General features: G+C 44.5%; 2 long non-coding RNA genes across 2 annotated transcripts; both read right to left on the bottom strand.

Annotated features, from left to right (window-relative positions):
* On the bottom strand, positions 1 to 22,739 carry LOC115396864 (uncharacterized). The gene is made up of 4 exons (XR_003932408.1): positions 22,628 to 22,739; positions 20,543 to 20,547; positions 203 to 210; positions 1 to 11 (listed from the first exon to the last, which is right to left on the bottom strand). It is a non-coding gene; the product is annotated as an uncharacterized LOC115396864 (long non-coding RNA).
* On the bottom strand, positions 20,927 to 21,494 carry LOC115396865 (uncharacterized). The gene is made up of 3 exons (XR_003932409.1): positions 21,409 to 21,494; positions 21,111 to 21,281; positions 20,927 to 21,007 (listed from the first exon to the last, which is right to left on the bottom strand). It is a non-coding gene; the product is annotated as an uncharacterized LOC115396865 (long non-coding RNA).
* Positions 22,740 to 26,542: the final 3,803 nt, after the last annotated feature.

The following is a 26,542-nucleotide window of genomic DNA, read 5'->3' on the forward strand; positions in this document are numbered from 1 at the left end:
AGAGATACTTGCTACACCTATACCAGCAGACCAGCGCTGGTATCACAAGCCGGCTAGCAAACAACGTCGTGCCGGTGTTCTCTGCAGGTTCAGGAAGCGCCCATACCGGCCACCACTACCAGCACTGCTTCTCACCAATTTCCGATCAATCAGAAACAAAATAGATGAACTGTTCCTCCTGCTTCAAACCAACAAGGACTACAGAGACTGCTCTGCCATCTGCCTAACAGAGACCTGGCTAGACCACACCGTACCTGACCAGGCTATTACTCCACCCGGCTTCTCTCTACACCGTGCTGACAGGTCAGTGAAGCTATCAATGAAAACCAAAGGTGGCGGAATCTGTCTCATGATCAACCAGAGATGGTGCAGCAACAACAAGATGCTTACCAACTTCTGTAGCCCTCATCTGGAATACATCTGTGTGAAGTGCAGGCCATATTATCTTCCCAGAGAGTTTGCTTCTGTTGTTTTGATAGGCGTTTATATCCCGCCGTTGGCTAATGCTAACGAAGCCACTTCAGAGTTAGCAAGCTACATCTCCTCTGTGGAAAACTGTAATCCTGACACGTCGGTGATCGTAGTGGGCGATTTCAACCACGCCAATCTGTCAAAGGATCTTCCCAACTACATCCAGCAAGTTACCTGTCCAAGCAGAGGCGCTAACATCCTCGACCACTGCTACGTCCCCATCAGTGATGCATACCGGTCCTTTCCGAGGGCACCGCTGGGCAGGTCGGACCATGCCACGCTGCTGCTCGTCCCAAAATACAGACAAAAACTAAAATCCAACCGTGTACAATCCAAGGTTGTCCAGTGCTGGTCGAGCGCGGCCGTTGACACTTTGAGAGGCTGTTTTGAGTGCACTGATTGGGATGTATTTCGCGCAGCGGCAGCTAGTCTGGATGAACTGACGGACACAGTGACGTCATACATTAACTCCTGCGTCGGGACGTGCATCCCTACCAAAACTGTGAAAATTCACAGTAACAACAAGCCGTGGTTTACGGAGGACATTCAAACCCTACGCAGGAAAAAATGCTGTGCCTTTGCTGAGGGTGATATGGGGCAATACAGGGCAGCCAAATACGAGCTCAGAGCTGCTATTAGAAAAGCTAAATCTAGGTATGCACACAAATTGGAGCAGCAGATTGCCACAAATGACACCAAGGCTGTCTGGAAAAAAATTAAAAAAATGACCAACTACAAAAGCAGCACTGCTCCCACTTCTGACACTGACAAAAACCTCCCAGATCAGTTAAACACCTTCTATGCGAGGTTTGAGCACCTACCCATTCCTACCTACTCCCCTCCGTCCCCTCTGCCGTCGCCTCCTTTTTCCATCCAGGAAGAGGAGGTGAGAACATGGTTTATTAGGTCAAAAAAGGGGAAAGCTACTGGTCCTGATGGTGTAAGTCCATCTGTTTTGAAACACTGTGCATACCAGCTAGCCCCAGTATACACCAACATCTTCAACAGCTCTCTCATTCAGTGCACAGTTCCCAGATGTTTCAAGGACTCTGTCATCATCCCGGTCCCAAAGAACAATAAAATATCATGTCTTAATTACAGACCAATCTCTCTCACATCTGTCATTATGAAAGCATTTGAAAGAATTATCCTCTCTCACCTCAAAGAACTCACCACCCCCCTTATGGACAGTTTCCAGTTTGCATACAGGTTCAATAGGTCGGTGGAAGATGCAGTAAATCTGGCTCTTCACAGGATCCTGCACCATCTTGAGACACCTACGCCCGTGTGCTGTTCAGTGATTTTAGCTCCGCCTTTAATACTGTTGACCCGGTCAATCTATTCAATAAACTTATGGATATGGACATTGACATTTCATTATGCCACTGGATCAGGAGCTTCCTCTCAGAAAGGACACAGAGAGTCAGGATGGGTGGTCTCTTATCCCGACCTCTGACCCTCAGCACCGGGGCCCCTCAGGGTTGTGTCCTATCGCCCTGGTTATTCTCACTCTACACAAACACACTCACATCCTCACACAGCTCAGTATCCATCCTCAAATATGCAGATGACACCACAATAATTGGACTTATCTCTGACAATAATGAAAAACACTATCGCGAGCAGGTCACCCAAGCAGTCACTTGGTGCCATACTAACAACCTTCAACTCAACGCATGAAAAACAAGAGAACTGATCATTGACTTTTCACGCTCACCTACTCTTAAAGCACCCATCCTCATCAGCACTGATGTTATAGACATTACGGATTCATTTAAATTCCTTGGGACACACATCAATAACTCACTCAAATTTAAGCAGCACTCAGACGAAATTTACAAAAAAGCCAATAAAAGACTATTTTTCCTTAGGCAACTCAAGAAATTCAGAGTCAGACACAACATTCTCATTCAGTTTTACACAGCCATTATTGAAAGTATTCTCACCTCTTCAATAATAGTCTGGTATGGAAATTTGGACAGTCACTCACGTAAAAAACTCCAAAGCATTATCAATAAGTCCTCCAAAATCACTGGCCACACTCTTCCATCCATAGACAAACTGTACAGAAGACGCATCACACAGCGTGCAAGGAAAATTATCTAAGACCATACACACCCTGCTCATCACCTGTTCACACTCATGCCCTCCGGGAGGCGCTACAGGTCTCTGACAACTAAGTCAGTCAGATTTAAAAACAGTTTCTTTCCCATAGCTATACGGACTTTAAACCAACCATTGCCTTGATGTAATCTGTTGTATAATCATTCATGTCTATTGAATGTAATGTTCGGTTTGCTGACACTGTAACTGACCCTGTGAGATGTGAGCATTAAGTGCTGTACCGGAAACAAATTCCACCAGCTTTGTTGTGTGGCCATTAATAAATGATTCTGATTCTGATTCTGATTCTGGCTGGTTCAAATCATTGGACTCATAAATATCTAAATTTCTCTGGAAAAATAAACCATCACGTATCAGTTTAAAGACGCTACAACAGACTAAAGACAGAGGCGGACTAGACTTGCCTAACTTCAGCAATTACTTCATAGCCAGCAAGCTGCAATATATCTCCAAATGGCTTAAACATAACAATTTAGATGAGCCATGGCTGGATGTAGAGCAAGCATTATGTGAGGATCTAGTCATCTCTGACCTGCCATTCATCAGTCCCACCATCAAATCCCATCGGTGTTTTAAAAGTGTCAACATCAGTTCCTCTTTAATGGCTTGGTGGGACTTTCTAAAGCTAACCAAATCTTCTCTGATCCCGTGTAAACTCACACCCATCTGGAACAACCCGGACATCCTGCAAAACAAAAAGATGATAAACTTCACTCAGTGGAGAAATAAAGGAATCAGCCAGCTTGAACATATCATTGAAAACGGCAACTTTCTATCATTCAATACTCTGATCTCACAATATGGAATCAGCAGCACAGCATTTTTAGAATATCATCAACTTAAATCTATCATAGGTAATAAGTATACCTTTAATCAACTGCAGGGACAGCTACCTCTCGGGGTCGAAGAATTCTTAAACCTCAGTTCCCCAAAGTTGCTATCAAAGATATATAAAATATTATCAAAGGTGGAAGATAAAATCTTCCTTCCGACCTTAAAATGGGAGGCTGACTTATCTAACAACGTTGACCAAAATGCGTGGTCACAAATATGTTTAAATACTTTCAAAATGACAAAGAATTCAAATATACAACTAATACAATTCAAAATTCTGCATAGAATTCATTATACAGGACGAAGGATGTTCCAGATGGGCCTATCACAATCTGATATCTGTTCACATTGCAATGATAACATGACTGACAGCTACCTCCACGCCTTGTGGTCCTGCACACCAGTGCAGAGGTTCTGGCAGCAGGTGTGTGAAGACCTGTCAACATGGTTCACATGCAATATCCCTGCAACTCCCACATTGTGCCTTTTAGGTGATTTGGGTGAAATTAACATGTCAATAAACTCTGTCTACATGGTTCTCACCATCTTGTGCATCGCGAAGAAAACTATCCTTGTAAATTGGAAATCCAGAAGTAATCTGAGTAAGAGGCAGTTTAAGAGTCTTTTATTAGATCATATTAGCTTGGAGACAATGTCTGTCTGTTCAGAGGACCAATCAGCTGCATCTGGTTCCCTCTGGTCCCCTGTGATCAGCTCCATCACTTCATGTAAGGGGAAGATGAGGGCCTCTCCTCTTTGAGGGCCGGTTGTTGGTCGGGGGGTGCTGATGGCTGCGGGTGGTTGGCGCTGTCTTGGGGTCGGGATCTGGGCTGCTTCACTGAGGGCTGTCTTCGTGTTTGGTTTGGATTGGGGGTGGGGGGGGTGCTGCCGGTTGTTGGGGCTGTCTGGCGGCGGTGGGGCCGGGGCTCCGGGGGGCCTGGGTCGGTGGGTGCCGGTTCACGTCCGGGTAGCCGGGGTGTCCTGGGGCGGGTGTGGCTGGGGGCCCTGGTGCCTGGGGGCTGTCCCCTTCCATTGGGGTGGGGGGGTCGGCCTGGCTGGGGGGGGCGGTCGACTCGGGCGTGCTGCCCCTCCCTGGGTCGGTGCATTCCCTGGGGTCTGGTTGCTGCCCCGGAATCCAGGGCATCGGGGTGGGTGGTTGTGGTGGTGGGGGACAGGGGGGTGGGGTGGATGGGTGGGGGGGTGGCGGATGGGGGGGGTAGATAGGGGGGTGGTGGTGGTGGTGGGCTGTGGGGGTTAGGGGGTGGGGGAAGGTGGGGGTGTGTGTGTACGTGCATGTGTATATGTGTGTGACTGTGTATGTGTAAGTGTGTATGTATGTGTGGGTATGTTTCTGTGAGCATGTATGTATGTGTGTGTGGGTGTGTATCTGTAAGTATGTATGTATATCTGTATGCGTGGATGTATATGTGTGGGCGATTGGAGGTATGTATGTGAGGAGAGAGTGTGGTGCCCTGTGGGGGGGGCCCCCGGTGGGTCTGGGGGCGGTGGGCCCTGGGTCTGGGTCCTTCCACTGCCCCCTGTCTGTCCTCACCTCCACTCCTTCTGATGCATGATGGGTGTGTGCTTCTTGGGTCAGTGGCTCTCTGGCTATGGTCGCTGTCCGCCCTGGTCCTGGGGGGCGGGGGTGGCGCTCCTGGCCCTGTCCTTCATCCGGGGGCTCCTGGGTGACGGGGGTGCTGCGGCATCCCTGGACCCCCCTCTCCTCCCGCTCTCATGCACACACACGTAGGGCTTTGGGAGGCGGGCCTATCAGGTAGGGTGTGGTGGAGGGGGCCATCTAAGTGGCCTCAATCACTGCACCCTTCAGTGGCTCGCCTCTCAGTCTTAATTGCACTTAGTCATCTAATACGACCAAATACATACAAACACACACCTCGGGGGGTCTTGGCGCGCCGTGTCGGGGGTGTGGCTGTTCAGGTAGATGGGACTGCTCGTTTGGCCTCACTCGCGGCACGGTGTGGTTACTGCCCCTCAATTTTAATCGCAAACAACATTTGCTCCATCAACACACACGAGCCGGGGGGGAGGGAGGGGGCAATGGGGTCTTCTGCGCCCCCGTTTCCGGATTCCTTCTGGTGGGGGGCGGGGGATGGGGACTGTTGTTTTCCCCACGGGCCTGGGGTTTGGAACGGCTGTGGTTTGGGGGACTGCTGGCTCTGGGGGGTGCATACCTGTCTGCAGCGGTGGGGTTTGGGGGGTGGGGGCGGCGGTTGTGGGTGGCGGGGGGTCCTGGATGTGGGGTTCGGTGTTCCCTCGCCTTCCGGGGGGTCTTCCACAGGACAGGACGGTTGGTGGACGTGGGAATGTGAGTATGTTTGGGGTAGGGTTGACTTTGTGTGTGTGTGTGTGTGTGTGTGTGTGTGTGTGTGTGCGTGTGTGTGTGTGCGTGTGTGTGTGTGTGTGTGTGTGTGTGTGTGTGTGTGTGTGTGCGTGTATGTGCGGGTGTGTGTGCGTGTGTGTGTGTGTGTACGTGTTTGCTAGCGTGTGTGAGTGTGTCAGAATGTGGGTGTGTTTGGTTTCAGGATGAGTGGTTGTGTGTGTGTGTGTGTGTGTGTGTGTGTGTGTGTGTGTGTGTGTGTGCGCGCATGCGTGTGTGTGTGTCAGCGTGAGTGAGTGGGTGTAAGTGTTGGGTTGGGGTGGGGGGGTGAGGTGGGGAGAGGACAGGGTGGGAGGGGTTGGGGGGGGGGTGATGCCCTGGATCTCGGGGTGCGTGGCCGGAGTGCTGGGGGGGTACTGGCCTGGGGTGGGTAGCCGCCCGTGTGGGCCGGTTCTCCCGGGTGGGTCATGGCCCTCCGCCTGTGTGGGGGGTCGGCTCTTGGGCTCTTGGGCCTTGGGCTCTGCCCGCCCCGGGCGTACGGTGCCCGGGGTGGACCGGCTCCTGCCGGTCGTGGCTCCGCGGGGCCCGGGCCCCGGGACCGCCGGGGTCCCCGGCCGGGGCTTTCCTCTGCCCCATTTCTGAACCAGAGCGTGGGCGTCTGCCTGGGGGAGCGGCTTGGATCCAGGCTCTGTGATGACCGCCGGCTGTCTGGGCTCTGAGGGCCTCTCTGGCCTGCTTCTGGCCTTCTCAGGGGTCAGAGGTCATATATGCATGATCACTATCACCATCACTATCACCATCCTATTTGCATGATCACGCTGATCTTTAATCACTCTTCACATACTCGGTTACCTTGTCTTCTTGTGGTGGTTAGAATAATGGTGATCTGTAGTAGCCCTCTCTTGATGAACGCCCTGAGTTTACTACTAGTTACTAGTCTGTTCACTACTATGGTTCATCAAGGGGGGAAAAAAATAAAAAATAAAAAATTATATCAATGTATGGTTCTGTCAGTTTTTGTGTTGGTTGTCGGCTCTGTTTTGGTGTTGTCTAGATTGGGGTTTGGGATGGTTCTTGATTGCGTGTGGTGCGTCGACAACACTGTTTTGCATTTGTTGTGAATTTGTACATAGGTTGTCCCCCCAAGCCCCCCCCCCCCCCCCACACACACACACACGCCATTCTCCCTCTCTTTATCTTTCTCTCTTTTCTGTCTCTCGCTCTCTGAGTGTTTCCGTCCCGGACGCCAGCTTTAAATAAACGCAGCAGCAGGAGGAGATTCGTTCTCGTCCTGCTGCTAACATTAAAATCTGTTCAGATAGTAAAAGGCTACAATCATACAATATTGCAAGCCCCAGCTGCTGAACAGGACAAGGGAAAAAAAAAAAAAAAAAGGAGGAGAGCTGTGGACTTCTTCTTGGCACTTTACATCAGTGAATATGGAGAGGATGTGCTGTTATCCAACTCCTTCCTTGACAACCTGCCACAAGTGTCAGCACAGGACAATGCAGACCTAGAGCGACCACTGACACTACAAGAGCTACAAATGGCGCTCAACGAGATGGAGAATGGCAAGTCTCCAGGCCTGGATGGTCTACCTGCTGACTTTTACAAAGTGTTCTGGTCCACAATCGGGGAGGATCTGCTGAACGTCATCAGAGACAGTTTGGCTGGTGGGAAGTTGCCCCTCAGCTGTCAGAGAGCGGTCCTCACCCTCCTACTGAAGAAGGGTGACCTTTCGGATATCAAAAACTGAAGGCCTGTGAGTCTGTTGTGTGCTGACTACAAGATCCTGTCCAGTGTTGTCCAATCAGCTGAGAAAGGTGATGGAGCATGTCATTTATATCGATCAGTCATATTGTATCCCTGGCAGATCAATAAGGGATAATATATCCCTAATTCGAGATTATTTGGAAGTTTTTAGTTCATTTGGTTTAAAATTTGGTCCGATTTCAATGAACCAAGAAAAGACTTTTAACAGGGTGGAGCACCAGTACCTCTGGGATACTCTACAGGCATTTGGTCTCTCCCCCAGTTTTGTAGCCATGATTAAGACTCTCTGACATAGAAAGTATATTGAAGGTAAATGGTGGTTGATGTGCTCCTTTCTCTGTTGGAAGGGGAATTACACAGGGGTGTGCAATGTCAGGAATGTTATATTCTTTAGCCATTGAACCATTGCTGGTTAAGATTAGAAATGAGTTTAGAGGAGTTAAACTCAGGCAGGATGCTTCACCATTGCACCTTTCTGCTTACGCAGATCAATGGTGGGCACAGCTAACCAAAAAGTTAGCTTCAATAACCGTTCTTCCGCTAACTGAAAAGTTAGCTTCGATAACGCTAAACCGATAAACTGCTAAAAGATTTAGCTGAAGCTAACAATAACCGCAAACCACTAACGCCTGGTTCACACAGGACGCGCCGTGCGCGGAAGCGGCAGCGCCGTGCACCGAGTTTCGGATTGGCGCGCCCTTCTTAACCTATCTGACAGGAGGCGCGGGGTAGCGCCGCGGGGTAGCGCCGCGTGCGGAGCGGCTCGCGCTCTGCAGCGCGCATAGGGGATTATTTGTTGATGTCGCGCCATTACGCAAGCACGCACGTGAGTCATTCAAATACCCCCATAATCTTGAGTTCCGGGGCTTTCTAACAGTTTTTGAATTGTTTCAATCGGACAAATGGGTCGGGAGTTATATGCATTACAAAATCCATGTTTTTTTTAAACAATTTTTGGCGTTTTTCTAACAGCAGAGAAAAGACTTTTCATTACTTTGCACAGTGGGAAGCACGTACGAGAGGTGTTCAAGCAAGCTTCCGCTAATGTGTAAATTTTGTGGAAGCTAATTAGTCCGCTAATGTTTTTCAAAGTTAGCTGAACAGCTAATCCGCTAATGAAAATGTTAGCTTCGCTAATTAGCGGTTAGCTGATTAGCGGACTGCACCCACCACTGACGCAGATGACATCATGATGGCCATAAGTGGCAATGAGGACATTCTGAGGCTGCTAAATATTACATCTTCCTTTGGAAAGATCTCTCCTCCAAGATAAACTGGGACAAGAGCACAGCTCTGCTAGTTGGAAAATGGGGTGGACTTGAGCCACGTTCACCTGGTGAAGCTTGTTGGGGAAAACATTGGATTAAATGTCTTGGAGTGCATTTCGGTAATCAGAGAGAGGTCATGAAAAACTGGGAGGGGGTTGCAGAACAAATGGAAGGCAGGCTAAAAAAATGGCAGTGGTTATTACGCCGGATGTCATACAGGGGGCGCACACTCATTATCAACAACTTGATGGCCTCCATACTTTGGCATCGTCTGGCTGTTCTAGAACCTCCACAGGATTTGATGAGAAGTGTTCAGAGTTACATCATTGATTTCTTTTGGGACAATATTCACTGGGTCCCTCAAAGTGTTTTGGGAAGAAGGACAGGGACTGGTTCATCTTCTCAGCAAGAACGCATGCTTTCAGAGTACAGTTTTTACGAAGCTACCTTTATGGGTCTGATATTTTACCATGGAGGCTGGTTGCAGATTTTATTTTTGGTCAGGTTGGGAAATTAGGTTTTGATAAGACACTGTTTTGCTTTGACTGGACCAAGCAAAATGTGAACTCTTTGCCACCTTTTTATGCCAGTGTGGTCAGAGTGTGGAGGCTGATGGAAGTGAGCAGACTGGATTCTACTACATCCCTGCACTGACTGCTTAGAGAACCCATACTCCAAGGGGTACGTCTGGGAACTCCATGGAAAGACGCCCGTTAATGTCTTCAGTTTTCTTGCAGAAACCAATAACTACAGTTAAACATCTGCTGCAGCTGGCTGGAGAAAACATGGACAACGCTGATGCCCTAGCAGAGAGACTGGAGGTCCGGTCTGTCCGAACTGTTAGTGCCATCCTGGAGAAGTTCAGGAGGGTGTTTCCGCAAGAGCATACGGCGCTCCTGCAACAGTGGTTTCATGGTCATGTAACACCTAATGTTTCTGATCCTTTTCCTAGGGTGGCGATCAAATTACATCTTACAGACTATGGCATGTCGGACCCTCTGATCAGTGGCTGTGTGTGGATGTCTCTGGACTCTGCTACTGGGAAAGATCTTTACCAGGGGTGCGTAAAGGCTTCAAACAAAGAAAAACTCAAAGGAAGGGCAGACACACCATGAAGAGCATTTCTGAAAGTGAAACCAGAGGTTAAACCAGCCTGGAATGTTTTTTTATAAACCACCATTGACAAAAAATATTGGAGATTTGCATTGGTGTGTTTTACATGGAATTTTAGCAGTCAATGCCTTTGTGTCAGTGATCAATCCTTCGGTTCCAGGTGAATCTGTGTATCATTCGTTCTTTTTATTTTCAATTGGCAATCAAAAATGAAAAAATAAAAAAGTGACAGATTATTTTGTTTGTCGTTTTTTAATCTAACACAAAAAATGAAAAATGCTTGTTTTTTTATATTTCAATTTCAGGATCAGATCAAAAATACGAAATGAAAAAACGGGCCGCATGACTGAATTTGAATTTAATATTCACTGGGTTGAATGCAGGTGACTCGGAAGTTTTGTAATGAGTGTTAGCAATAGTTACGCTAGATCAGCAAATGGCGGTAGTGCAACCGATTGGGATGCAAGCTGCTTCACAAGAGAAGAAGAAGAAGAAGGAGAAGAGGAAGAAGAAGAAGAAGAAGAAGAAGAAGAAGAAGAAGAAGAAGTTACGCTAGCTTGCTAGTCGCAACAGTCTTTCGATCTGCAGCCAGGAGCCATAAGCACCAACAGCCATGGACAGCTTTGTGTTGTTTCGGGGAGCAAAGTGTGTCACCCTGAGAGAGGACGACATGACTACCGAAAGAATAGCCAGGATTTTCCAGGTAAATATTTTTTTGTGAAATTGTACTTTAACCACAAAACGCAGCATAGCTGTTCATGCCTGATGTCTACAATGAGATTTCAGATAATGTAGTTTCAGATATCTGCATTTCAGGTTTTGTTTAAAGTCGCTCATTCAGGTCGATCATATTTACTGAATAAAACACTACTGAAAAACAGAGGCAACATGAAAAAGACAAGGAGGAAAAGTCTGATTTGTTAGCTAGCAACTAGAAGATTCTTTGTAGCAACTTAAAGTTTAAACACTACATGAATAGAAAACAACACAACACATTTCTATTTCAAAATAAAGACATTTGTCATTGTAACCTCACCTGTCAATATTACTATTGATCGATTGTCAGAAATTTTTTTTTACAACACTTGCTCACATTTTTCATAAACCTCTTGCTCTGTTTTTTCAAAGGTTCATAGCTCCAGTCTCTACATTACCGATGATAGCAATATGGCCATATTGCCTGGAAATGAGGGTCAGTTCAGAACTATTGACGTTATTGTAAGGGGACATTATGAAGTCCATAGAGAGAGTGATGATATGCGGGAGCCATCCATTGTGCCTGGACCATTCCCGACCCGCTTTTTCTTCTGCCGACCATCGAGTGCTGCTGCGGGCTCAGCTCATGGCTCAGCTTCAACTGCAAGGCCTTCTCCGAGAGCACCCATGGCTAAGACATTCCAAAGGTGACCAAATGCTTGAGCACATCAAATAGGTGCATCAGGCTAATATGAAAATCTCTGTCTGTCTGTCAGTCAACCATAATTGGTGTGAATTTGATAGGTTCTGTCTGCATTGCAAGAATGTACAATAAATTTCCAAATTATTTTCATCTTCGGGACCGTATTCAATGCTGATCTTGTGGATGGCAGATTGGAAACAAGCAAAACCCTGACAGTCCGATTTTCGGAATTTGAGGCTTCTGTCATGGGCATAACAAGTAAAGTAAATGATGCCCTTGAACAAGAGGAATCGGTCATCCTTGCCGATGCTCAGGGAAACCAGATCTTGGACACAGAGGGAACCAGAGGTAAATTAATAAATAAAAGCAAATATTTATAACCCTCTGGTCTTAACAAACTCTCCCCTTTTTTGTAAATTGTATACATCAGGTACTACTAAATAAGTTATTTAATGTTCAGGACCAGCGTTTTGGAAGCAAAATGCAAGGAAAGTTTGTGCAGTAAAGGAAGGAGATTTACGGCAGATACAAGGAAGCAAAAAGAGGTGATTGAGGTGAAATATGACACAGGCACCAAAACTGAACAACTGGTTACAATTATTGTATTTTTACTGATTAGGATTTTGCTGAGACCAAGTGTATTTTGCCTGTTTTTTAGTCGGCGAGATGACAATGGTCTCGATGCAGTGTCGGAGACAATTGAAGAGGTGGTCCTGGCAGCACAGGGTCTTCAGACAGGTGTCAATTACAATCAAGGAGCTGACAAACCTGCCAAGTTCCAACCGAAGAACAGCAGTGTCCTTGACTGAGACTCAAGCAGCTGCTGTGAAGGATGCCTTTGCCTGTATTATCTGCAAGGGTAAATAAATTACATTTTGGCAGATGTCAGTTTAACTCAGTGTCCATGAAGAAAATACACCCCGACCCGACACCAATGGTAATGTAGCCACTTTTGCAATTACTGTAATTTTTTTTTTTATATATATATATATATAATTATTTTCTGAATCAAATATGCAGGTCCAGTGGTTGAGCCCATGGTTTCATCGTGTTGCCATAGCATTGTCGGCTGCAGGATCTGCATTGAAAGATGGCAGCAAAATTCTACAATTTTCCCTAAATGTCAAGCAGATGGGAAATGTATATCTCTTAAACGGTATGACCGATTTGTACGAAAACTGGTAAGTGTGACCCTAATTTTTTCCTGAGGCAATATCTCGAAGTATATCACGATTGGTCAAAGTGGGCTTGGCTTATAAATACAACTAGTACACAAATATTAGAGCTGGGCCGTTAACGGCAAAAATCTCCGTTAATCTATGATTTTCAAAGTTGGGTCTGGGAGCTGGGTCTGCACATGCAAGCTATGAAATTCACTTTGATATATTTTAGTGTGGATGTATGCCTGGTCCAGCCTGTCTGAATAACGCTGGGGGGCGTGTCCTGCCCTGGTCGAAAGTCATGTGCGGACATGCTGTCACATGCATGTCACCGGCTGTGATGGATGCTGCTGCAGTGAAGCTGGGCCTGCTCCAGGGCAAATTTACTTTCAAAAAACTTCCGAATGGAGACCTCGATAAGACCAAGGTGATTTGCACCTTGTGCAAAGCGGAGTTATCTTACTGCAGGAGTACCTCGAGTCTCAGGTACCATCTGCATACTAAACACACCGGAGCTAACATGGACAACGCCCGGACATGTACGGCAGCTCCCTCGGGGAGTCGTGTTCGTCAAACTACAATGTTCGAGAGCACCAACCGAGAAAAACCCATCAGCGAGGCTTTATCAGCAAAGTTAACTAACCTCCTAGCTCGTTGGATTGCCATCAACTGTTGGCCTATCAGCGTGGTTGAAGACGAGGGGCTTCAGCTTTTTCTCCAGGCAGCCGCGGGCGACCCATCCTACAAACTGCCTAGCAGGCGAACTGTCACAAGGAGAATCCAGGACCAACACGCTGCAGAGACAGCCGTGAAAGAACAGAAGTTGGGCGGGGCAACTTATGTAGCACTAACCGGAGACCATTGGACATCTCTTGCCAATGATAGCTACCTCGGCGTTACTGTACACCTGATTGATGCCAGCTGGGAACTTCACTCATTGGTAACGCTTCCTTTTACAGTACGGTAATTACCATGTATTAACGTGGTAATTGCAGGGTAAGTACCATGTAATAAGGAGAAGTTACTGTAAAATTACCATGTAATTACAGGGTAACTATGTTGCTAATTACCTAGTACTTTTAGAGTAATTACCAAGCCAATTCCAGGCAAATACCAAGTAACTACCTGGTAGTAAGTATAAATTACTGGGTAATTATAATGTATATAGCAACTATGTCGGTAATTGCCAAGTACTTACTAAGTAATTGCTAAGTAATTACCATGTAATCATTGGGAAATGTAGACTTTTTACTAGGTATTACTAGGTACTGCTCGGTGTGTACGCTATGTATTTCCCTATTTGTCAAGTGTTTTTTACTACTTACCTGGTAACTTCTTAGTATTTCCCAGTAACTACAACATTTACCTGGTAATTACGGTTGAACTGTAGACTACTGCAAAAGGAAGTGAGGCCTGTTTCCACACTATTACCTGGTAACTACTTATTTGTTACCCAGGAACTGCAAAAATACCTACCTCGAAATTACATAGTTATTAAAGTGGATTTGTACTGTAAAAGGAAGTGAGGTCTGTTTCCATGTTATTACATGGTAATTGCTTATTTGTTACCTAGTAAATAGAAAAAATATTTACCTGGAAATTACATAGTTATTAAAGTGGATTTGTACTGTAAAAGGAAGTGAGGTTTGTTTCCATGTTATTACCTGGTAATTACTCATTTATTACCCGGTAAATAGAAAAATATTTACCTGGAAATTACTTAGTTATTAAAGTGGATTTGTACTGTAAAAGGAAGTGAGGTTTGTTTCCATGTTATTACCTGGTAATTACTCATTTATTACCCAGTAAATAGAAAAATATTTACCTGGAAATTACATAGTTATTAAAGTGGATTTGTACTGTAAAAGGAAGTGAGGTCTGTTTCCATGTTATTACCTGGTAATTACTCAGTATTTAGCCTGTTACTCGGAAACTTTCACATTACCCCACACACTTGTAACAAAAATGCAGCAAACCCCATCAGTGTCTGTGATACAGTGTCTGAACACTGAATTCACAAGACTGGAGCAGTGTACTTATTAATGTTGATTTATAGTGATTGTTTATCACTGTTATTTGTATTTTATTTTTTGCAAAAGAAATCTGTTCTGTTTCTTAAAAAAAAAAAAGGTGCCTGACTGCTAAAAATGTGCACTGTTTTGTAAATTGTTTTATAAGAAGTTGAACTCCATTTGATTAAAATATTTATCTTTGGCAGCTCTCTTGTTTTTGCATGTCTGTCACAGTGAGGTGTTTGGAGTGAGGAAGTGTAATAATAATGCGTTCATCTTAATGTAACGTGATGGCTGGTGATGGTGGTTTTGATGGAAACTCTGATCTCCTGACAGATACAGTGTGCTGTTCAGAGACTGGATCACAGACACTGATGGGGTTTGCTGCATTTTTGGTGCAAGTGTGTGGGGTAATGTGAAAGTTTCCGAGTAACAGGCTAAATACTGAGTAATTACCAGGTAATAACATGGAAACAGACCTCACTTCCTTTTACAGTACAAATCCACTTTAATAACTATGTAATTTCCAGGTAAATATTTTTCTATTTACTGGGTAACAAATGAGTAATTACCAGGTAATAACATGGAAACAGACCTCACTTCCTTTTACAGTACAAATCCACTTTAATAACTATATAATTTCGAGGTAGGTATTTTTGCAGTTAATGGGTAACGAATAAGTAGTTACCAGGTAATAGTGTGGAAACAGGCCTCACTTCCTTTTGCAGTAGTCTACAGATCAACCGTAATTACCAGGTAAATGTTGTAGTTACTGGGAAATACTAAGAAGTTACCAGGTAAGTAGTAAAAAACACTTGACAAATAGGGAAATACATAGCGTACACACCTAGCAGTACCTAGTAATATCTAGTAAGAAGTCTACATTTCCCATTGATTACATGTAATTACTTAGCAATTACTTAGTAAGTACTTGGCAATTAATGACATAGTTGCTATATACATTATAATTACCCAGTAATTAATACTTACTACCAGGTAGTTACTTGGTATTTGCCTGGAATTGGCTTGGTAATTACTCTAAAAGTACTAGGTAATTAGCAACATAGTTACCCTGTAAGTACATGGTAATTTTACAGTAACTTCTCCTTATTACATGGTACTTACCTTGCAATTACCACGTTAATACATGGTAATTACCGTACTGTAAAAGGAAGCGTTACCAATGAGGGAAGTTCCCAGCTGGCATCAATCAGGTGTACAGTAACGCCGAGGTAGCTATCATTGGCAAGAGATGTCCAATGGTCCAAAGGTATGTGATGCAATTCGGCTAATATAGCCTAACACAGCCACAACTTTTTTTTTTTTAGATAACATTATTATTATTAGGGATTGCACTTGTTGGAGCCTGTTGATCAAATTATTATTATTTAAATGACGATGATGATGAGTCTGAATCTGAAGTCATGGCGCTATTCTTTGTTCTGATTGGTTGCTAAAAACCACTCACCTGCCTCCTCCTCCGGGCTGCTGGCCCTCTCCAGTAATTAAGAGAGAGGGATCAGCTGTTTTGGAGAGGTAATGCCCTTTGTGTGGAAGGAGTGAGGAGTAACAGTTTTTTCAACCACTCTAAACACATTATTTATATATTTTCTTTGGAAAGTCAACCACGGAGAGCTGATATGATTTTGGTTGGAAATAAATATAATCTCTTTTGACATATAGATCTCCGCGAGTGCTTTTTGTTTAAGTGAGTCACAAACCTCCTCCGTGAAGATGAGACAACTCTTTTGACGTCTTTTTTCAAGACTACAAGGGCCGTATCAAGTTGAAAAAACTCCACTAAAGACTCGGAGGAAACGGGGAACGTGGGCGAGTTTGGATTATCGCTCATCAGGAACAAGAAACAACCGGCAGGTCGTGAGTAAAGTCAGCTGATCGAATTTATGAATGGATGCGCTGCTGCGCGCTAAAGAAGCCGATCAAGACAGCGGAAAGCAAAGTTGCGAATGACGGATTGTGGACATGGACTGCTTGATGCAGGATGTTTGAGATCTGAAGGACTTTAAGGATATTGAAGGAAACCGTGTGGTGATTGCAATGATGTTCGGCACGGAAGAGACCGCAGCTGAGGCGGAGGAGATGTTGAGAGCGCGCATTGCGTCACGTCGAGCCAAGCTGGGCGCGTGCACGAGGAAACTGAACGAAATAAAGGCTTTGATGACTGACGATGGAAATTTGGATAAAGTAAATGACATGTTTAAAATGTTTGAAAGAGCTGTGGAAGAGTTCAAAGGTGCTCATAGGTCTGTGCAAGAACTCTTATCAGAAGAGGAAAGTGGAAATGATTTCGTTGACTGGTATGAACCCAGAATAACTAACCTGGATTATTTTAAGAAAGATGTTGAAACATGGAAAGAGAAAATTGCACAATCTCGAGTTAAACCTTCTGACAGCATATCGAATGTGTCTCTAAAATCAAAGTCCACCTCCACTGGATCAAGAACCTCCAGCTCGTCCTCAGTCTCCTTGGAGTTAAAAAAGGCCAAAGCCGAACAAGCTGCTGCACTGGCACGAGCTGCTGCACTGAAAGAAAAGCACAATTTACAACTAGAAGAAACGATACTGAAAACTAAGATGGAGCGAATGGAGCTGGAGGCAGATCTTGCAGCATCAACTGCTAAAATAAAAGTCCTTCAGTGTGTGGATACTGCTCAGGAGGGCGATGGTATGAATGCATACTACGACTCTCACCATCAATCTGAAATTGTATAAAGCAACGTGGAATCAGCACCTGCTAGGGTCACCAACACACAAGATGATCCACAAGATGATCCAAATGGACCTCAGAACCGGACTAGAACTGTGGATCCTCCTCAGACTAGACGCCGTGCTGTACAAGTTGACATGGATACGGTTGTCGATACTGCACACGATAGCATGAATACAATTATTCAAAGACAAAGTGACATTGCGGAGCTTATTGTTTCACAGCAAAAGCTGTCTTTGTTACCTGCCAGAGAGATCTCTGTGTTTGATGGCAATCCACTGGAATATCAGTCTTTTGTTCATGCGTTTGAACATTTAATCAAAGACAAGACTAAAAACAATCAAGACAGACTTTACTATCTTGAGCAATTTACTTCAGGTTTGCCAAGAGACCTGATCCGTAGCTGTTTACATATGGAGGCCAGTAGGGGCTATAAAGAAGCAAGACACCTCTTAAAAGAACATTTCGGGAATGAAATGAAAATATCTGATGCTTACCTGGAAAAAGTTTTGAACTGGACAGTCATTAAGGCTGAAGATGGAAAAATGTTGCAGGAATATGCCCTGTATTTGAGAGGTTGTTGCAATGTCATGCAGGATTTACAGTATTTGGAAGAACTTGATATCCTGTCCAACTTAAGACTCATGGCTTCAAAACTACCCTATAAACTGAGGGAAAGATGGCGATCCACGGCTTATGAGATACAACAACAGACTGGCAGGAGAATCGGATTTCAGCACTTCGTGGAGTTTGAGGAAAGAAATGCTAAGATGCTTATGGATCCATTGTTTGGAGATATTCAAGACCAAGTGACAACTAAGAAGTCTTTTCCAAGAAGCAAGATGGAACAAAAATCACTGAGAAACAAAAACAGCAGTTTTGCTATATCAGTTGGAGTGAATACTGAGACGTTAGGGAGCACCGCAAAACCTTCATTAGTTCCACAACAGCATCAATCTGCACTCAATGCTATCATTTCTGCATGTGGACTCTGCAAGGGGAAACATGCTCTAGTTGACTGCTCACAATTCAAGAAGCGGCCACATGACGAAAGGGTTGAATTTTTGAGAAATCGTGGTTATTGTTTTGGTTGTCTACTGAGAGGTCATGTCAGCAAAAACTGTAAACGCCGTTTAACATGTCAAGTTTGTCAGATGAAGCATCCTACTGTTCTTCATATTGTTAAAAGATCTAGGCAGGAAAATCAGTCAAAGGCCCAATCCCAATTCTCTGCTTAATCCTCACTCCTCAACCTCGATCCTCAATCTCAAATTGAGTGCCTCCTTAAAACAAGTGTTAAGGAATGTAATGTCACTTGGAAATGGGACAACCCTTAAACACAGTTACGTCCTTGGACGACAGGGGGCAGCACTGCGCAAGAGGGTAGAAGAAAGCTGGAAGTGGAACATCGGGAAATAAACAGTAGAAGCAACAATGCCGGTGGAAGCTGCAGTAATCTCCATAGCGTGGGCTTTGGGAATCTTTTTAAGATTGTCCATAGCGAGAAGAAAAGCCGTAAGACGGAGAAGACATTTTCGAAGAATGGTGACGCTGATGGCTCAGATACAGGTGTGTTGGATAAAAAAATCCCCTGCAGTTTGTGTAGACGAACGCAACGTTTACTGGAATGTACTCGTGCATTGTCCCTAATCCTTGATCACAGAATGACCAGTGATGTTGTAGAGGAAATTGTCAAATAATGACAAACTTAATATGAAAGAAATATCCACCTCTATTCTTTTTGGTGTGTGAGTAACGTGTTGGTGGTGGCCTGGAAGGTTAAAATCGAATTGTTCTAAATGCTAATCTGTTGTGCAGGGAAAGACACAGATACAAGTGGAAAATGTGTAATTAAATCGAAACTACTCTGTCAAATTACTCACTCCCACAGGCTTTTTTCAACGTTACAATTTCAAATTGAAGCAGACTAAAAAAATGAATCATCAGTAAATGATAATGTAGCCAGTGAATATGTTGTACAACTAAATAAAAACATTACATTACAAAAAAAAAAAACATTTTAACAGATCCACAAATTTCTACAGCAGAGGAGTTGCATATATTTTTACAATCTTCAAAGTATAATTACTGCATATGTATAACGTCTTTCATCTCATCCTTAGAGTGGCCGTGCTGTGTCTTACTGCCAGCTGAACCAGGATGTGCCTGTACTCCGGCTGTGGTTCAATGTGGAGGCAGAACTACAGCAGGACTTTCGCCTGACCAGAAGAGCCATGCAGGGGCTACAGAGACTTCTGCAGAGGGAACAGGACCATGGCTGGGGCTCTCAACTTGAGGTCCTGATATATGTGTACTGGCTGGCCCACGGACTCTCTTACCGAGTTGTGTCAAGTGTTTTTTGTGTTCCAAGGTCCACTGTCCACCGCGTAATCCACAGAGTTGCACATCTGATCTGGCGTAACCTGAAGCTGGCTATCAGTTTTCCACGCCTCGAGGATCTCAACACAATTGGAGAAGCATTTGGACAACTTGCAGGAACCCCCGTCCTCAATTGTGTTGTTGGAGCAATTGATGGTTGCCATTTCCGAATCAAACCTCCTGCTCATCACAGAATCGACTACCTTAACTACAAAGGTTTCTTTTCAATCAACATGCAGGCCATTTGTGATGCAAATGGCAGGTTTTTGGACATCTTCGTGGGCTATCCTGGTGCTGTGCATGACACTCGCATATTAAAAAACAGTCCTTTTTACAAAGCACAACTATACCCTCCAGCAGAATACATCCTTCTGGGTGATGGCGGCTATCCATGTTTAGCGACGCCCATCAGCCTCTTAACACCATACAGAGAACCTGTGCGGGACCGGTCAGAGTCCAGATTCAATTATCACCACTCCCGGGCTCGCAGCATCATTGAAAGGGCTTTTGGTGTCCTGAAGACACGATGGAGGTCTACCCTTTTTCGAGCCCTAGAGGTTAGACCAACATTCTCCCCAGTGGTCATTGCTACCTGTGCCTTTTTGCATAATGTGTGTTTGGACAACGGTGACGTGTTGGAGCCAGACACTGACATTGCACAAGACATGTACGACCCTCGACCACCACCTGCCCCACTGGCGAATGAGCAGTCAGGAAGTGCCAAAAGAGACCAGCTGGCTGCATTACTCTCTGGCCTGGAGCAGCAGTGCTAAACTTTGGTCAATGATCAATAACAACAGCCTGTATAACTAGTAATGTGCCCTGCAATAGAAATGTTTAACATGTTGCATGTGTGACCTTGTAAATAAATGCTTTCAAATGAATTTTCTTGATTTCTTTCTAATAGCCGTTGTAAATATTATCTGTGAAAGAAACGTAACACAATTACTCCCAAAGTAAAAATTCTTTATTAAAAAAATCACAGCAAAACAAACTAACAGGTAAAACACATACAATAATAAATAAACAGTGCAAATTTTTAACCTGAGAACCTTAAGAGGGGGAAAGAAAGTTACATTTTGTCCACCATTCGTTCAAACAAATCGAGGAAGCGGTCGGTTTTTGCCTCACTCTCCTCATGGCGCCTTTGCTCCCGTTCACTCTCTGCCTTCAAAAAATCCAAGGTTGGGTTAGATTTTCTCTTCTTCTTTCTGGGAGAAGGTGTTGGGGGGCTCTCCTCAGATCTGGTGGCAGAGGTGGACTGAACACTTGCAGATGAGGAGGCTGCTGAAGCGGAGGCAGCAGATGTGGAGGCTGCTGATGCAGAGGCAGCAGATGCAGAGGCAGCAGATGCAGAGGCAGCAGATGTGGATGCTGAGGCTGAAGAGGATGGGCCTTCAACCATGTCCTGGTTAAACAACAGCAATGTATTACTAATTGATAATGTCCAGGTTTTGCTGAAGTTTTTGTTAACAATAAATACTTCTAATATGTTTTTCTTTGACACTTACTAAGAGCAGTGTTGTGGGGTCCTCTTCTGAGGAAGCAGAGGCCACCAGCAGGGGAGGATCAATGGAGGGACGACCACCAAGCACTGCATGCATGTCCTCGAAATACACCCAAGACGCTGCAGTTTCTTCTCCTCCGTCTGTCCCCGACCCCGTCTTGGGTGTTTTTAGCTCCTACAACACAAGAGTGGAAAAGCATTGGATGGTCACATATTAATAGGGGAGAAAGCACAGAAAGACACTGCAATCATTCGTCATACACATAAATATAAATGAAAGAAAATAACTACTTTCAAATTACCTTGTAGCGTTGTTTTAAGTTGTCCCATTTTTTGGCTGCCTGCAGAGGGGTGACCATCCCCTCCAAATTGTGTTCTTTGATGAACTGCCTGTATAATAAAAAGGAATAGTAAGGATGGAAACATGAATATAACGGTTTAGAAACCAGGAATTACGGATACTCACTCCCAGAGTTTTTTTGGAGCCTGTTTGTTCTTCAGGAAGCCCTTGTCATTGCTGTCTCTGAAGCGTATTAAGGCACGGGTGGCATCCGTAGTCCCTGAAGTAAAGTGCATTTGCAAAATTACAGGCTGCATATATATATTTAATAATGACAAGCCAGTTCGCTCGTTTTCTGCAACGCTTAAGCTAACCAGGAAAATTCCAACCGTAAAGTTAGCTCGCTACGATATAAACACGACTCGTCTTCGCTACCACCGTCAATTAACATGTCCGTAAATATCCCTATGTACAATCCTGTATCACACAAAATAACTGTTTTAAAAACTACTTACATTTATATTTGCTTTGCTTCGCTGTTTTGTCCGCCATGATTTTCTAAAGAGTTTTGCCGATAAAACGAAATGCATTCTGGGTTATCCTTACCTCCAAGGTAGGTCTCGTAGAATCTCAAAATTAAGGGAGATAACGCCCCTTAATCTCGCTCCTTTCCTCAACTTGTTTAGGAATGGGACAGCACTTAACTTCACGGGAGCGCGCATTTTGAGGAATGAGGAGTAAGATTGAGGATTAAGCAGAGAATTGGGATTCGCCCAAAACCTACCACTGATACAGAAGAGACACCCATAAGTAGCGCTTTTGTGTCAGCAGGGGGCGCAACTGGGGCCGGAAAAGACTGTGCACTTGCCATTATCCCAGTCAGAGTGAAGGTGGCAAAAGGAAGCAAGTATGTCCAGACATACGCTTTCCTGGATCCAGGAAGTACGGCTACATTCTGCACTGAAAACCTCATGAACCAACTGAATGTAAAGGGGCGCAAAACTGAGATCCTCTTGCGAACAATGGGGCAGGAAAATCTTACAGGGACCTATGACGTCAAAGGACTAGAGGTGGGACATTTAGAAGGAAAGATGTATCTAAATCTGCCAAAGGTTTACACCCAAAATAAAATCCCGGTGTCAAAAGAAAACATCATCACACACGCTGATTTAAGACAGTGGCCTCATCTCAGTGGCATCCAGCTGAAGGAAATTGAAGCAGACATTGAGCTCCTCATAGACCTTTTTCACAAAAACCGGAAATACGCATCCCGTGGGTGACTTTTCTTCCGGTCCAGCGCCAAGTCCATTCATTTTCTCCGAGATGGGTCGCGTTTTCAGTGCTTGTCTCCAACATTTCCATTCATTGACCACAGAGAGCAGAAGTTCCTGCTGCTGCAGCTGCTGCTACAGCTCTCTGCTGACATGCTGTCCGTCCCAGCCTTATCTTACACAGGAGCCTCGACTCCGCTCTTTTTCTTTGTCCTTTTATTTCAATTCATTCCATAGGTTATAAGTCTCTACTGCTATGTTATCTGCTTTTATAATAGATCTGTGGCCAGAAGAGTGCATCCCCACTCAACCAAACCAGCTTTGTGTGGTGTATTTCTATTGTACTGAATAAAGTCGTGTCAGTGTGTGTGTGAAAATATATTGTAAAAGTTAGTTATTTTGGGGGATAAAAAAAGGGTCGTGGTGGGTGCACTACAGAGTCCCCTTACCATCAGCTGTTACCATCTCTTACCACTGACAGTGACGTATTTCCATGATGTCATGTTCATCATTCTTATCCTTTTTTGTACAGATGACGCTTGCTGTTGACAGTGGATGTCTGATGGCGTTTTCCTGTAGCTGTGCAGCAGGAAGAGGGTTTTTCAACCACACTGTGGCCCTGCTTCATCAGACAGCGCATTATACACAGTATGGCCTGCAGACTGTGCTCCATCTCTGGCCTGCATGAGCAGTCTACAACAATGGCATAGAGCAAGAACTCAGGTGGGTGTTTAATAAGGTAGTTTATTTACTCTGTTTTCATTAAGTGCTTGTGTTTACCATATGTTGTCTTTTTTGTTTGTGTCCAGAAATTATAAAAAAAAAACAACACACACAGACTGTGTATTACTACAATTCTTTGCAAAAATTAGCATATTTCACCATTGGTTTCAGGGAATTCATCCAGAACCTGTGAGTGATGTGGTGGTGCGAAAGCCAACAGCAGCTGGTGAGAGTGGTCGTCAGTCCACACTGTACCAGGCATATACAGGTAATAATATTCAACATTTCACTTTTGTGACAGCTAAATGCTAATGCCTTTGTGTAATGATTTCCAGATGTAACTACTGTAACTACATTTTCCCAAAATATAAGCACAAATAAGTAGAGGCTTTATGTATCTTTTTTTAGGACCATTTCCCGACCCTGACTTGATGGCGGATGGACCCAAGCTGCATGAGGAACAACCCCAGCCCCTCAGTGCTCCTGTGTTGGATGGCTTGTCTGAAATAGAGCAGGTTCCATGGCCCTGTCCCATGTGGATGCCCCATATCATACCTTTGTCCACATGAAACATCCAGTGATCTTATCCAGCACCACTTGGCTCCTGAATTCCCAGTTCTTCCTCTTCCATGGTCTCAGGATTCCCTCTCTAACTTATACTTCTGTTGTCTGTTATAAATATTTGCTGCACTGCTGTAACATGATTATTTTGATATTTATTATTATTTTACAGTTTTGCATAGTGATCCAACATTGTACATTCTTGTAAATGCACACATGGTGATTAATTACACAGCTCATTTGATATTTCATTCGTTAAATAAATTGTTCAGAATATAGGCTTGGCCTATATTGTACTGTGTATGTGTTGAAATCAAATGAATGCTTATTGATAAAATATCTTAAGCCTCAGTTGAATTAATTGTGCTTGTTGCAGTGTGTATGATTTCACTTTTTCAGATGTGGTTGCATGGCTAAATTCAAATCCTCTCCCCACAAAGGAACAGTAACAAAAGAATGTGTTACATGGAAATCAATCAAACTTTATTTATACATCAATTCGACTGAGGACGGCAGGGAAACACTCTGCAGTTTGCCTTCCAGGTCTCTGATGTGATCTGCCACCTCATCCAGAACACCTGTGGTGATTCAGAAGAAAGATTAATTCTGGTCTTTATACAATTTATTAAAATAATAGCCTGTTGACACACACACACAGACAGACACAAACACACACTTTATTAAAATAATAGACCCTGTTGACAGACAGACACACACACACTTATATAAGAAAAATAAAATGTGTATGTAACCCGTTGTTTACAACAGATGGAGTTTCTTACCTGCAGGAGGCGGGTCGCAGAGTCATGGTCCAGTTTAGCCTCCATCGCTGCAGTTTCTCTCTGTTTGCTCTCCGGTTCCTGGACAGACAGCTCCACAGACTGCCGTGTGGAGCAGCGGCTGTACACGGACTCCTGGTAGGATGCGGTGTGAACTCATTCCAGCTGAAGAGACTTGGAACAGCATCAGCTTTACGGCGGCTAACACTTAGCTCCTGGACGTAGCCGCCGAAATGACATGTCAACTGCAGACGTGCTGCTCCCCTCGTTAATAATAAATCTGGGCCCCTCCCCGCCTAATCGCTTGAATCCACTTTTGTCTGACCTCTCCGTTCTTTGGAAACGAGTAAAAATTAAGATAAGGCTGCTTCAGCCCATTAGAAAAGCAACCAAGTACTCGACAGCATCGTTTGTTTTTAGCTTGTGGCAGGGCTACCGGAAGCAAAGTCACCCACGGATGGCGTATTTCCGGCTAAAAAACCAGGAAGTGTGAAAAAGGTCTATTGGGACTGATGTTCCACGGGCATTGGAGCCCTGGAATGTGATCAACAGTCAGGGAAATGGGCCTTATGCAGTCCAAACCTTATTGGGATGGGTGGCGACTGGACCACTTGGTGTTGATGGTACTGATGGACATGAAGGACCCATTGCAGTTTCTACGAATAGGATCTCAGTGGTGGAGCTGAAGGATCTCCTCATCAAACAGTATAATCAGGACTTCTCTGAGAACATGTATGAGGAGAAAAATGAAATGTCAGCTGAAGATAAACAGTTTATGAACATAGCTTCCACCTCAGTATCCCTTCAAAATGGCCACTATCATCTGCCGCTGCCCATCCGGGACAAATACAAGGTTATGCCGGAGAACTACGGACCGGTTAGAGAACGCACATTGCTCCTTCAGAAAAAATTCAGGAAGGACAAAGCGTATGCTGAGGAGTATACAAAGTTCATGGAGGACATTCTGAAGAAGGGGTATGCAGAACAGGTTCCATCTCAGCAGCTTAATTTAATTAATAGGAGTCCTCCTAAGGTTTCATCAGGAGAACATTGCAGTCATGGCAGACATTGAAGCGATGTTTTATCAAGTTCGTGTTGACGAGAGGGACAGAGACCTTCTGAGGTTTTTGTGGTGGCCATAAGGTGATATCAGCAAACCACTGGAGGTTTACAGGATGAAAGTCCACCTGTTTGGAGCTGTATCATCTCCGAGCATTGCTAATTTTGCCCTGCATCAAACTGCCAATGACAACCGAGAGCATTACTCAGATGAGGTCATTAAAACAATCAAGACTAACTTTTATGTGGATGACTGCCTCAGGTCTGTGCCAACCAAGAATGAAGCAATTCAACTCGTAAAAGATCTGACAGAAGCCTGCTCCCAGGGAGGTTTCACATTAACAAAAGGGGTCAGTAACAACTGTGAAGTTTTGGCAAGTGTTCCTGAGTCACACAGAGCGAAGACAGTCAAAGTTCTGGACCTAGATGACAGTGAAGTAAAAGCTCAAGCTTCAGTAGAGCCAGCACTTGGAATCCAGTGGGACATTCACAGTGACACCTTCAGTTTTAAAGTAGCTGTAAAGAGCCGTCCTGCAACAAGAAAAGGTATTCTCTCTACAGTAAGCTCAATTTACGACCCATTAGGTTTCCTGTCTTCATTTATCTTAACAGCCAAACAGATACTCCAAGAGCTCTGCAGATCCAGGTATGGATGGGATCAAGTCATTCCATGGGAGGTTGCAAAGCCTTGGCAGAGATGGGTGAAGGAGTTGAATCAATTGGCAGGATTTCAAATAAGAAGATGCATCAAGCCTGAAAACTT

Source organism: Salarias fasciatus, chromosome 11, assembly GCF_902148845.1.
Source record: "Salarias fasciatus chromosome 11, fSalaFa1.1, whole genome shotgun sequence".
In the NCBI taxonomy this organism is placed as follows: domain Eukaryota; kingdom Metazoa; phylum Chordata; class Actinopteri; order Blenniiformes; family Blenniidae; genus Salarias; species Salarias fasciatus.